This window comes from Heterodontus francisci, unplaced genomic scaffold (assembly GCF_036365525.1).
Source record: "Heterodontus francisci isolate sHetFra1 unplaced genomic scaffold, sHetFra1.hap1 HAP1_SCAFFOLD_862, whole genome shotgun sequence".
Taxonomy (NCBI): Eukaryota; Metazoa; Chordata; class Chondrichthyes; order Heterodontiformes; family Heterodontidae; genus Heterodontus; species Heterodontus francisci.
In genome coordinates, this window is record NW_027140099.1 from 247,501 (window position 1) to 257,500 (window position 10,000).

A 10,000-nucleotide genomic window follows, 5' to 3' on the forward strand; every position below is an offset into this window, starting at 1 on the left:
ACAGGAGACGGCGCACAACGAGTAATCTACCTAGCACGCCGCCGACCAAGTGGCCAAACTCTCGAGAGGAATGTCCGTCTGACACAAGGGACAGAAACGGGAGGTAACCGCTGAGCCTGAAACACCAGCAAATAAATGCTAGCCCGCCTGGGCCCTCCAACGTCGGACAGTCCTCGCCGTATCGATCGAGTGACCTGGGCACGCACTTTTTTTTTCCTTTCACACAGTGTGGGGTTGGCGGCGGCGGGGGGGGGGGGGGGAGAAAGCATGCAACTTGGTTGACGTCGCCTGGTCAACTCGCATCGGTTTTCCGTCCCCATCACTGTAAGGAGCAACCGCGACCAGCGTAGCCAAACAGGTCGACCAAAGCTTTCGGCGCTCGCACGGAGAGGTGATGCCAGCCGGCGTGCGTCGCCTAACTTGGACAAAATTCTGGGCACGCACTTTTCGTTTGAGAATAGGACATACATGTAGTGCAACCCAAGGAAACCAGGCGACGCCGCCACAATCTGCGCCTGACAGACAAAGATAACCGTTCACAAGGAGCCTTGTTATTTCGCACCAAGTCTTTTGCGGGCATAGTTTCTTTCTTTGACATGTATATCTGTATGAAGGTCGGCTTTGCTCTGCCATCGCAGCCTCCCTTCTTTGCTTTTCTCACTGTACCAACAGACATGTCATAGACTTTGGTTTTTTTTTCATTAATTCTTTTCCTGTGGGTGTGGTGTGCCTCCGCACCCCCCAATCTGTTCCAAGGCCTTGTTTTCTCTCGCTCGCCAAAACACTTTGTCTGTTTTCACAGCCAGTCTACCGGCCTAGACCCAACTGTGCGATATTTCAGAGCCGGCAACAGAGCATGGAAAGTCCGCCAGATTTACCCTTAAATGCTCATAAATGACTTCCAGGCACTCTTCGGAAGGTCTTTTATTTCAAAAGAAGGTCCTTCCTTGAGGGAGCACTTCTTCGGCCACTTTGCAAGTGCAACCGCTGCCAGCAAAAGTTCTGAAAATCGAGTTCCCGAAAATCTCCGGGTACCCCGCCAACCCCCAGCCACCCGAATCGCAAGTGTCAATTCGGCGGGTTGCCTGCCGGTAGTCCTTCCGAAAATGAGGCGCCAAATCGCCGCAACGGCCATTTTTCATTTCGGCATCGGGACTTCCGACGGCAACTGATTAACTAGCCCGGGGACTAGAGCGGCAGCAAATGCAACGTGCCCTCTTGGCGGGAGCAACTTGACCGCCCCCGTGGGGAAAGGTCAACTCGGGGCCCGGGAAAGTCGCCGAGTCCGACCCCATACACTTCCATGAGTTGGGGGTTTTGGCCTTCCCGGCCCAAGGCTCGCCTTATTTCGGCCTGCACTTTCGGAAAAGGGTGCATTCCTTTTGGTTAATGATTTCACCAGCCCGGGTCTTAGCCTCTGCCCCGACGGCTAAGTCTTTTGGTTAATGATTTCCTGCGGCTGGGACTACCCTTTCCCCCGCCCTGCAGGCACCCGGGTCGGGAGGCCGTCGGGGGCACTTTCCGGGGCAAATCCGGACCCTTACGCAAGGGAGAGTGCGCCCCCCGCCTCGGCCGGGGGTCAGGCTGCCGCCTATTAAGCCCGACAGAAAACCCGAAAAATGGACGAAAATGGGAAAAAATCCCCATCCGAAAAAGGCTTAAAAGTCGGTTGGGCGGCAGCTAGGGTCGGTCTCTGCAGACCTGGAGGCTCGGGTGGACTCTTGGAATAAACGTCCAAGTCCCGACTTGCCACCTCCTACTACTGTGCAGATACCCCGCCAACCCCCAGCCACCCGAATGACAAGCGTCCGATCAGCGGGACGAATTTGACAACTCTGGCCGGACCTCTGGAACTCCATCCCGGGTAACCGGGGCAAATTTTTCCGCTTGATCGCCCTTCCACTGGTTAACCATTTGCCCTTTCGGACTTAGTCTCTGGACATTATTCGACTGATTTTCTGGTTAACCATTTGCCCTTTCGGACTTAGTCTCTGGGCATTATTTTCGACTTTTTGGTTAATGATTTCACACTTTTTACTTACTTTTGCGCTTTTTGGTTAATGATTACTCTGCTTACTGGTTAATTATTTGCCCTTTCGGACTTAGTCTCTGGACATTATTTTCGAGTTTTTGGTTAATGATTTCACACTTTTAACATATTTTTGCGCTTTTTGGTTAATGATTACTCTGCTTACTGGTTAACCATTTGCCCTTTCGGACTTAGTCTCTGGACATTATTTTCGAGTTTTTGGTTAATGATTTCACACTTTTAACATATTTTTGCGCTTTTTGGTTAATGATTACTCTGCTTACTGGTTAACCATTTGCCCTTTCGGACTTAGTCTCTGGACATTATTTTCGAGTTTTTGGTTAATGATTTCACACTTATAACATATTTTTGCGCTTTTTGGTTAATGATTACTCTGCTTACTGGTTAACCATTTGCCCTTTCGGACTTAGTCTCTGCACATTATTTTCGAGTTTTTGGTTAATGATTTCACACTTTTAACATATTTTTGCGCTTTTTGGTTAATGATTTCATACTTTTTACTTACTTTTGCGATTTTTGGTTAATGATTACTCTGCTTACTGGTTAACCATTTGCCCTTTCGGACTTAGTCTCTGGAGATTATTTTCGAGTTTTTGGTTAATGATTTCACACTTTTTACTTACTTTTGCGATTTTTGGTTAATGATTACTCTGCTTACTGGTTAACCATTTGCCCTTTCGGACTTAGTCTCTGGACATTATTTTCGAGTTTTTGGTTAATGATTTCACACTTTTAACATATTTTTGCGCTTTTTGGTTAATGATTACTCTGCTTACTGGTTAACCATTTGCCCTTTCGGACTTAGTCTCTGCACATTATTTTCGAGTTTTTGGTTAATGATTTCACACTTTTAACATATTTTTGCGCTTTTTGGTTAATGATTACTCTGCTTACTGGTTAACCATTTGCCCTTTCGGACTTAGTCTCTGGAGATTATTTTCGACTTTTTGGTTAATGATTTCACACTTTTAACTTAATTTTGTGCTTTTTGGTTAATGATTTCATACTTTTTACTTACTTTTGCCCTTTTTGGTTAATGATTACTCTGCTTACTGGTTAACCATTTGCCCTTTCGGACTTAGTCTCTGCACATTATTTTCGAGTTTTTGGTTAATGATTTCACACTTTTAACATATTTTTGCGCTTTTTGGTTAATGATTACTCTGCTTACTGGTTAACCATTTGCCCTTTCGCACTTAGTCTCTGGAGATTATTTTCGACTTTTTGGTTAATGATTTCACACTTTTTACTTACTTTTGCGATTTTTGGTTAATGATTTCACACTTTTTACTTACTTTTGCGATTTTTGGTTAATGATTACTCTGCTTACTGGTTAACCATTTGCCCTTTCGCACTTAGTCTCTGGAGATTATTTTCGAGTTTTTGGTTAATGATTTCACACTTTTTACTTACTTTTGCGATTTTTGGTTAATGATTACTCTGCTTACTGGTTAACCATTTGCCCTTTCGGACTTGGTCTCTGGACATTATTTTCGAGTTTTTGGTTAATGATTTCACACTTTTTACTTACTTTTGCGATTTTTGGTTAATGATTACTCTGCTTACTGGTTAACCATTTGCCCTTTCGGACTTAGTCTCTGGACATTATTTTCGAGTTTTTGGTTAATGATTTCACACTTTTAACATATTTTTGCGCTTTTTGGTTAATGATTACTCTGCTTACTGGTTAATTATTTGCCCTTTCGGACTTAGTCTCTGCACATTATTTTCGAGTTTTTGGTTAATGATTTCACACTTTTAACATATTTTTGCGCTTTTTGGTTACTGATTTCATACTTTTTACTTACTTTTGCGCCTTTTGGTTAATGATTACTCTGCTTACTGGTTAACCATTTGCCCTTTCGGACTTAGTCTCTGGACATTATTTTCGAGTTTTTGGTTAATGATTTCACACTTTTTACTTACTTTTGCGATTTTTGGTTAATGATTACTCTGCTTACTGGTTAACCATTTGCCCTTTCGGACTTAGTCTCTGGACATTATTTTCGGGTTTTTGGTTAATGATTTCACACTTTTTACTTACTTTTGCGATTTTTGGTTAATGATTACTCTGCTTACTGGTTAACCATTTGCCCTTTCGGACTTAGTCTCTGGACATTGTTTTCGACATTTTGGTTAATGATTTCACACTTTTAACTTAATTTTGTGCTTTTTGGTTAATGATTTCATACTTTTTACTTACTTTTGCGATTTTTGGTTAATGATTTCATACTTTTTACTTACTTTTGCGATTTTTGGTTAATGATTTCATACTTTTTACTTACTTTTGCCCTTTTTGGTTAATGATTTCATACTTTTTACTTACTTTTGCGATTTTTGGTTCATGATTACTCTGCTTACTGGTTAACCATTTGCCCTTTCGGACTTGGTCTCTGGACATTATTTTCGACTTTTTGGTTAATGATTTCACACTTTTAACTTAATTTTGTGCTTTTTGGTTAATGATTTCATACTTTTTACTTACTTTTGCCCTTTTTGGTTAATGATTACTCTGCTTACTGGTTAACCATTTGCCCTTTCGGACTTAGTCTCTGCACATTATTTTCGAGTTTTTGGTTAATGATTTCACACTTTTAACATATTTTTGCGATTTTTGGTTAATGATTACTCTGCTTACTGGTTAACCATTTGCCCTTTCGGACTTAGTCTCTGGAGATTATTTTCGACTTTTTGGTTAATGATTTCACACTTTTAACATATTTTTGCGCTTTTTGGTTACTGATTTCATACTTTTTACTTACTTTTGCGCCTTTTGGTTAATGATTACTCTGCTTACTGGTTAACCATTTGCCCTTTCGGACTTAGTCTCTGGAGATTATTTTCGAGTTTTTGGTTAATGATTTCACACTTTTTACTTACTTTTGCGATTTTTGGTTAATGATTACTCTGCTTACTGGTTAACCATTTGCCCTTTTGGACTTAGTCTCTGGAGATTATTTTCGACTTTTTGGTTAATGATTTCACACTTTTTACTTACTTTTGCGATTTTTGGTTAATGATTTCACACTTTTTACTTACTTTTGCGATTTTTGGTTAATGATTACTCTGCTTACTGGTTAACCATTTGCCCTTTCGGACTTAGTCTCTGGAGATTATTTTCGAGTTTTTGGTTAATGATTTCACACTTTTTACTTACTTTTGCGATTTTTGGTTAATGATTTCACACTTTTTACTTACTTTTGCGATTTTTGGTTAATGATTACTCTGCTTACTGGTTAACCATTTGCCCTTTCGGACTTGGTCTCTGGACATTATTTTCGAGTTTTTGGTTAATGATTTCACACTTTTTACTTACTTTTGCGATTTTTGGTTAATGATTACTCTGCTTACTGGTTAACCATTTGCCCTTTCGGACTTAGTCTCTGGAGATTATTTTCGAGTTTTTGGTTAATGATTTCACACTTTTTACTTACTTTTGCGATTTTTGGTTAATGATTACTCTGCTTACTGGTTAACCATTTGCCCTTTCGGACTTGGTCTCTGGACATTATTTTCGAGTTTTTGGTTAATGATTTCACACTTTTTACTTACTTTTGCGATTTTTGGTTAATGATTACTCTGCTTACTGGTTAACCATTTGCCCTTTCGGACTTAGTCTCTGGACATTATTTTCGAGTTTTTGGTTAATGATTTCACACTTTTAACATATTTTTGCGCTTTTTGGTTAATGATTACTCTGCTTACTGGTTAATTATTTGCCCTTTCGGACTTAGTCTCTGCACATTATTTTCGAGTTTTTGGTTAATGATTTCACACTTTTAACATATTTTTGCGCTTTTTGGTTACTGATTTCATACTTTTTACTTACTTTTGCGCCTTTTGGTTAATGATTACTCTGCTTACTGGTTAACCATTTGCCCTTTCGGACTTAGTCTCTGGACATTATTTTCGAGTTTTTGGTTAATGATTTCACACTTTTTACTTACTTTTGCGATTTTTGGTTAATGATTACTCTGCTTACTGGTTAACCATTTGCCCTTTCGGACTTAGTCTCTGGACATTATTTTCGGGTTTTTGGTTAATGATTTCACACTTTTTACTTACTTTTGCGATTTTTGGTTAATGATTACTCTGCTTACTGGTTAACCATTTGCCCTTTCGGACTTAGTCTCTGGACATTGTTTTCGACATTTTGGTTAATGATTTCACACTTTTAACTTAATTTTGTGCTTTTTGGTTAATGATTTCATACTTTTTACTTACTTTTGCGATTTTTGGTTAATGATTTCATACTTTTTACTTACTTTTGCGATTTTTGGTTAATGATTTCATACTTTTTACTTACTTTTGCCCTTTTTGGTTAATGATTTCATACTTTTTACTTACTTTTGCGATTTTTGGTTCATGATTACTCTGCTTACTGGTTAACCATTTGCCCTTTCGGACTTGGTCTCTGGACATTATTTTCGACTTTTTGGTTAATGATTTCACACTTTTAACTTAATTTTGTGCTTTTTGGTTAATGATTTCATACTTTTTACTTACTTTTGCCCTTTTTGGTTAATGATTACTCTGCTTACTGGTTAACCATTTGCCCTTTCGGACTTAGTCTCTGCACATTATTTTCGAGTTTTTGGTTAATGATTTCACACTTTTAACATATTTTTGCGATTTTTGGTTAATGATTACTCTGCTTACTGGTTAACCATTTGCCCTTTCGGACTTAGTCTCTGGAGATTATTTTCGACTTTTTGGTTAATGATTTCACACTTTTAACATATTTTTGCGCTTTTTGGTTACTGATTTCATACTTTTTACTTACTTTTGCGCCTTTTGGTTAATGATTACTCTGCTTACTGGTTAACCATTTGCCCTTTCGGACTTAGTCTCTGGAGATTATTTTCGAGTTTTTGGTTAATGATTTCACACTTTTTACTTACTTTTGCGATTTTTGGTTAATGATTACTCTGCTTACTGGTTAACCATTTGCCCTTTTGGACTTAGTCTCTGGAGATTATTTTCGACTTTTTGGTTAATGATTTCACACTTTTTACTTACTTTTGCGATTTTTGGTTAATGATTTCACACTTTTTACTTACTTTTGCGATTTTTGGTTAATGATTACTCTGCTTACTGGTTAACCATTTGCCCTTTCGGACTTAGTCTCTGGAGATTATTTTCGAGTTTTTGGTTAATGATTTCACACTTTTTACTTACTTTTGCGATTTTTGGTTAATGATTTCACACTTTTTACTTACTTTTGCGATTTTTGGTTAATGATTACTCTGCTTACTGGTTAACCATTTGCCCTTTCGGACTTGGTCTCTGGACATTATTTTCGAGTTTTTGGTTAATGATTTCACACTTTTTACTTACTTTTGCGATTTTTGGTTAATGATTACTCTGCTTACTGGTTAACCATTTGCCCTTTCGGACTTAGTCTCTGGAGATTATTTTCGAGTTTTTGGTTAATGATTTCACACTTTTTACTTACTTTTGCGATTTTTGGTTAATGATTACTCTGCTTACTGGTTAACCATTTGCCCTTTCGGACTTAGTCTCTGCACATTATTTTCGAGTTTTTGGTTAATGATTTCACACTTTTAACATATTTTTGCGCTTTTTGGTTAATGATTACTCTGCTTACTGGTTAACCATTTGCCCTTTTGGACTTAGTCTCTGGACATTATTTTCGAGTTTTTGGTTAATGATTTCACACTTTTTACTTACTTTTGCGATTTTTGGTTAATGATTTCACACTTTTTACTTACTTTTGCGATTTTTGGTTAATGATTACTCTGCTTACTGGTTAACCATTTGCCCTTTCGGACTTAGTCTCTGGAGATTATTTTCGAGTTTTTGGTTAATGATTTCACACTTTTTACTTACTTTTGCGATTTTTGGTTAATGATTTCACACTTTTTACTTACTTTTGCGATTTTTGGTTAATGATGACTCTGCTTACTGGTTAACCATTTGCCCTTTCGGACTTAGTCTCTGCACATTATTTTCGAGTTTTTGGTTAATGATTTCACACTTTTTACTTACTTTTGCGATTTTTGGTTAATGATTTCATACTTTTTACTTACTTTTGCGATTTTTGGTTAATGATTACTCTGCTTACTGGTTAACCATTTGCCCTTTCGGACTTGGTCTCTGGACATTATTTTCGAGTTTTTGGTTAATGATTTCACACTTTTAACATAATTTTGCGCTTTTTGGTTAATGATTACTCTGCTTGCTTGTTACTGATTTCCCCTTTCGGACTTGATCTCTGGCCGTTCTTTTCGACCTTTTTGGATAAGGTTTCCACACTCTGAAATTATTTTGGGCTCACTGATTAGGCGAGATCAAGGGGGCATGCCTGGGCACTTTGGGCTCAGTTTGGGAAGGCGGCGTCCGTGTGCTCCTCCGCCCTTCCCGCACTTGCGGCTAGGTTTGCCAAACTGCGCTGACCCGCAGCCCTGCCTTTTTGCCCACGGCACGGAACGACTCAAGTCTGGCTCCGTTCCAGGCCGTTGCCTCCGGCTGCCCGCCGTCCGGCCGGCCTGGGACGTACCCCGGCTGACGGCGCCGGAGGCCCTCTAGCAGCCACCGGTGCCGCGGGCCAATGGGTCCGGGCGTTCCGGAGCTATCGGTGGGGAAGTGCTCTCCCCTTTTCCTGACGCCGTTCGCCCGAGCAGAGGTGCAGCCTGACGGGACTGCTGTCGCCTTCCGCGGCGCACCGGCCCCTTTCACCTGCCGTCGACCGCGCGGAGCTCGGACCTCCCTCCCCGAAGTTATGGCCCCGGCGCCGGAGGGTGCCCGGGGCCGGGCATTCAGCGGGGTGAGTCTTCACCTTCCCGGTCAGCCTGCGGGGTCGGTGCGCCGGCACTCGACGCCGGAGGGTCCCCTCTTTCCGTAGAGCCCCGCCCGGTGCCGATCGGCCGGCGGATTGCGGAGCGAACCGCGCCTGACCGACGGGCCTCGGAAACCCGTTGCAGTCGACGGGGGGGAACCGGACAGCGGGACGAGGTGCCGATTCCACCCGCAGATTCGATCCCGAAATCCCGCGGGATTCGGCGGTCCGACCCGACAGATTCAAACGTCGCCCGGGCGGCCCCCAGCGGTCGGGCCGGCCTGGTTCCGCCACCGCCCGATGCCCCTCGCCCCCGGCTACCGCCGGCCGCGCAGACCGAGCGAATGCGGCCGGACGTCCGGCGGCAATCGGCCGGAAAGCGGTATGGCCATTTCCTACTGTCCCTCGGACGGGCAGAGGGGCGGCGCCGGGGCACTCGCGGACCAGGCCGCGCCCCTCCGAGCCCTACCGCCTGCCGTCGACCGCGCGGGGATCGGACCTCCCTCCCCGAAGTTATGGCCCCGGAGCCGGAGGGTAGCCGGGGCCGGGCATTCAGCGGGGTGAGTCTTCACCTTCCCGGTCAGCCTGCGGGGTCGGTGCGCCGGCACTCGACGCGGGAGGGTCCCCTCTTTCCGTAGAGCCCCGCCCGGTGCCGATCGGCCGGCGGATTGCGGAGCGAACCGCGCCTGACCGACGGGCCTCGGAAACCCGTTGCAGTCGACCGGGGGGAACCGGACAGCGGGACGAGGTGCCGATTCCACCCGCAGATTCGATCCCGAAATCCCGCGGGATTCGGCGGTCCGACCCGACAGATTCAAACGTCGCCCGGGCGGCCCCCAGCGGTCGGGCCGGCCTGGTTCCGCCACCGCCCGATGCCCCTCGCCCCCGGCTACCGCCGGCCGCGCAGACCGAGCGAATGCGGCCGGACGTCCGGCGGCAATCGGCCGGAAAGCGGTATGGCCATTTCCTACTGTCCCTCGGACGGGCAGAGGGGCGGCGCCGGGGCACTCGCGGACCAGGCCGCGCCCCTCCGAGCCCTACCGCCTGCCGTCGACCGCGCGGGGATCGGACCCTCCTCGCCGAAGTTATGGAGGTAGGACCGGGAGGCTGCCCAGGGTCGGGACTTCAACCGGCTGCCGCCACCCTTTCCC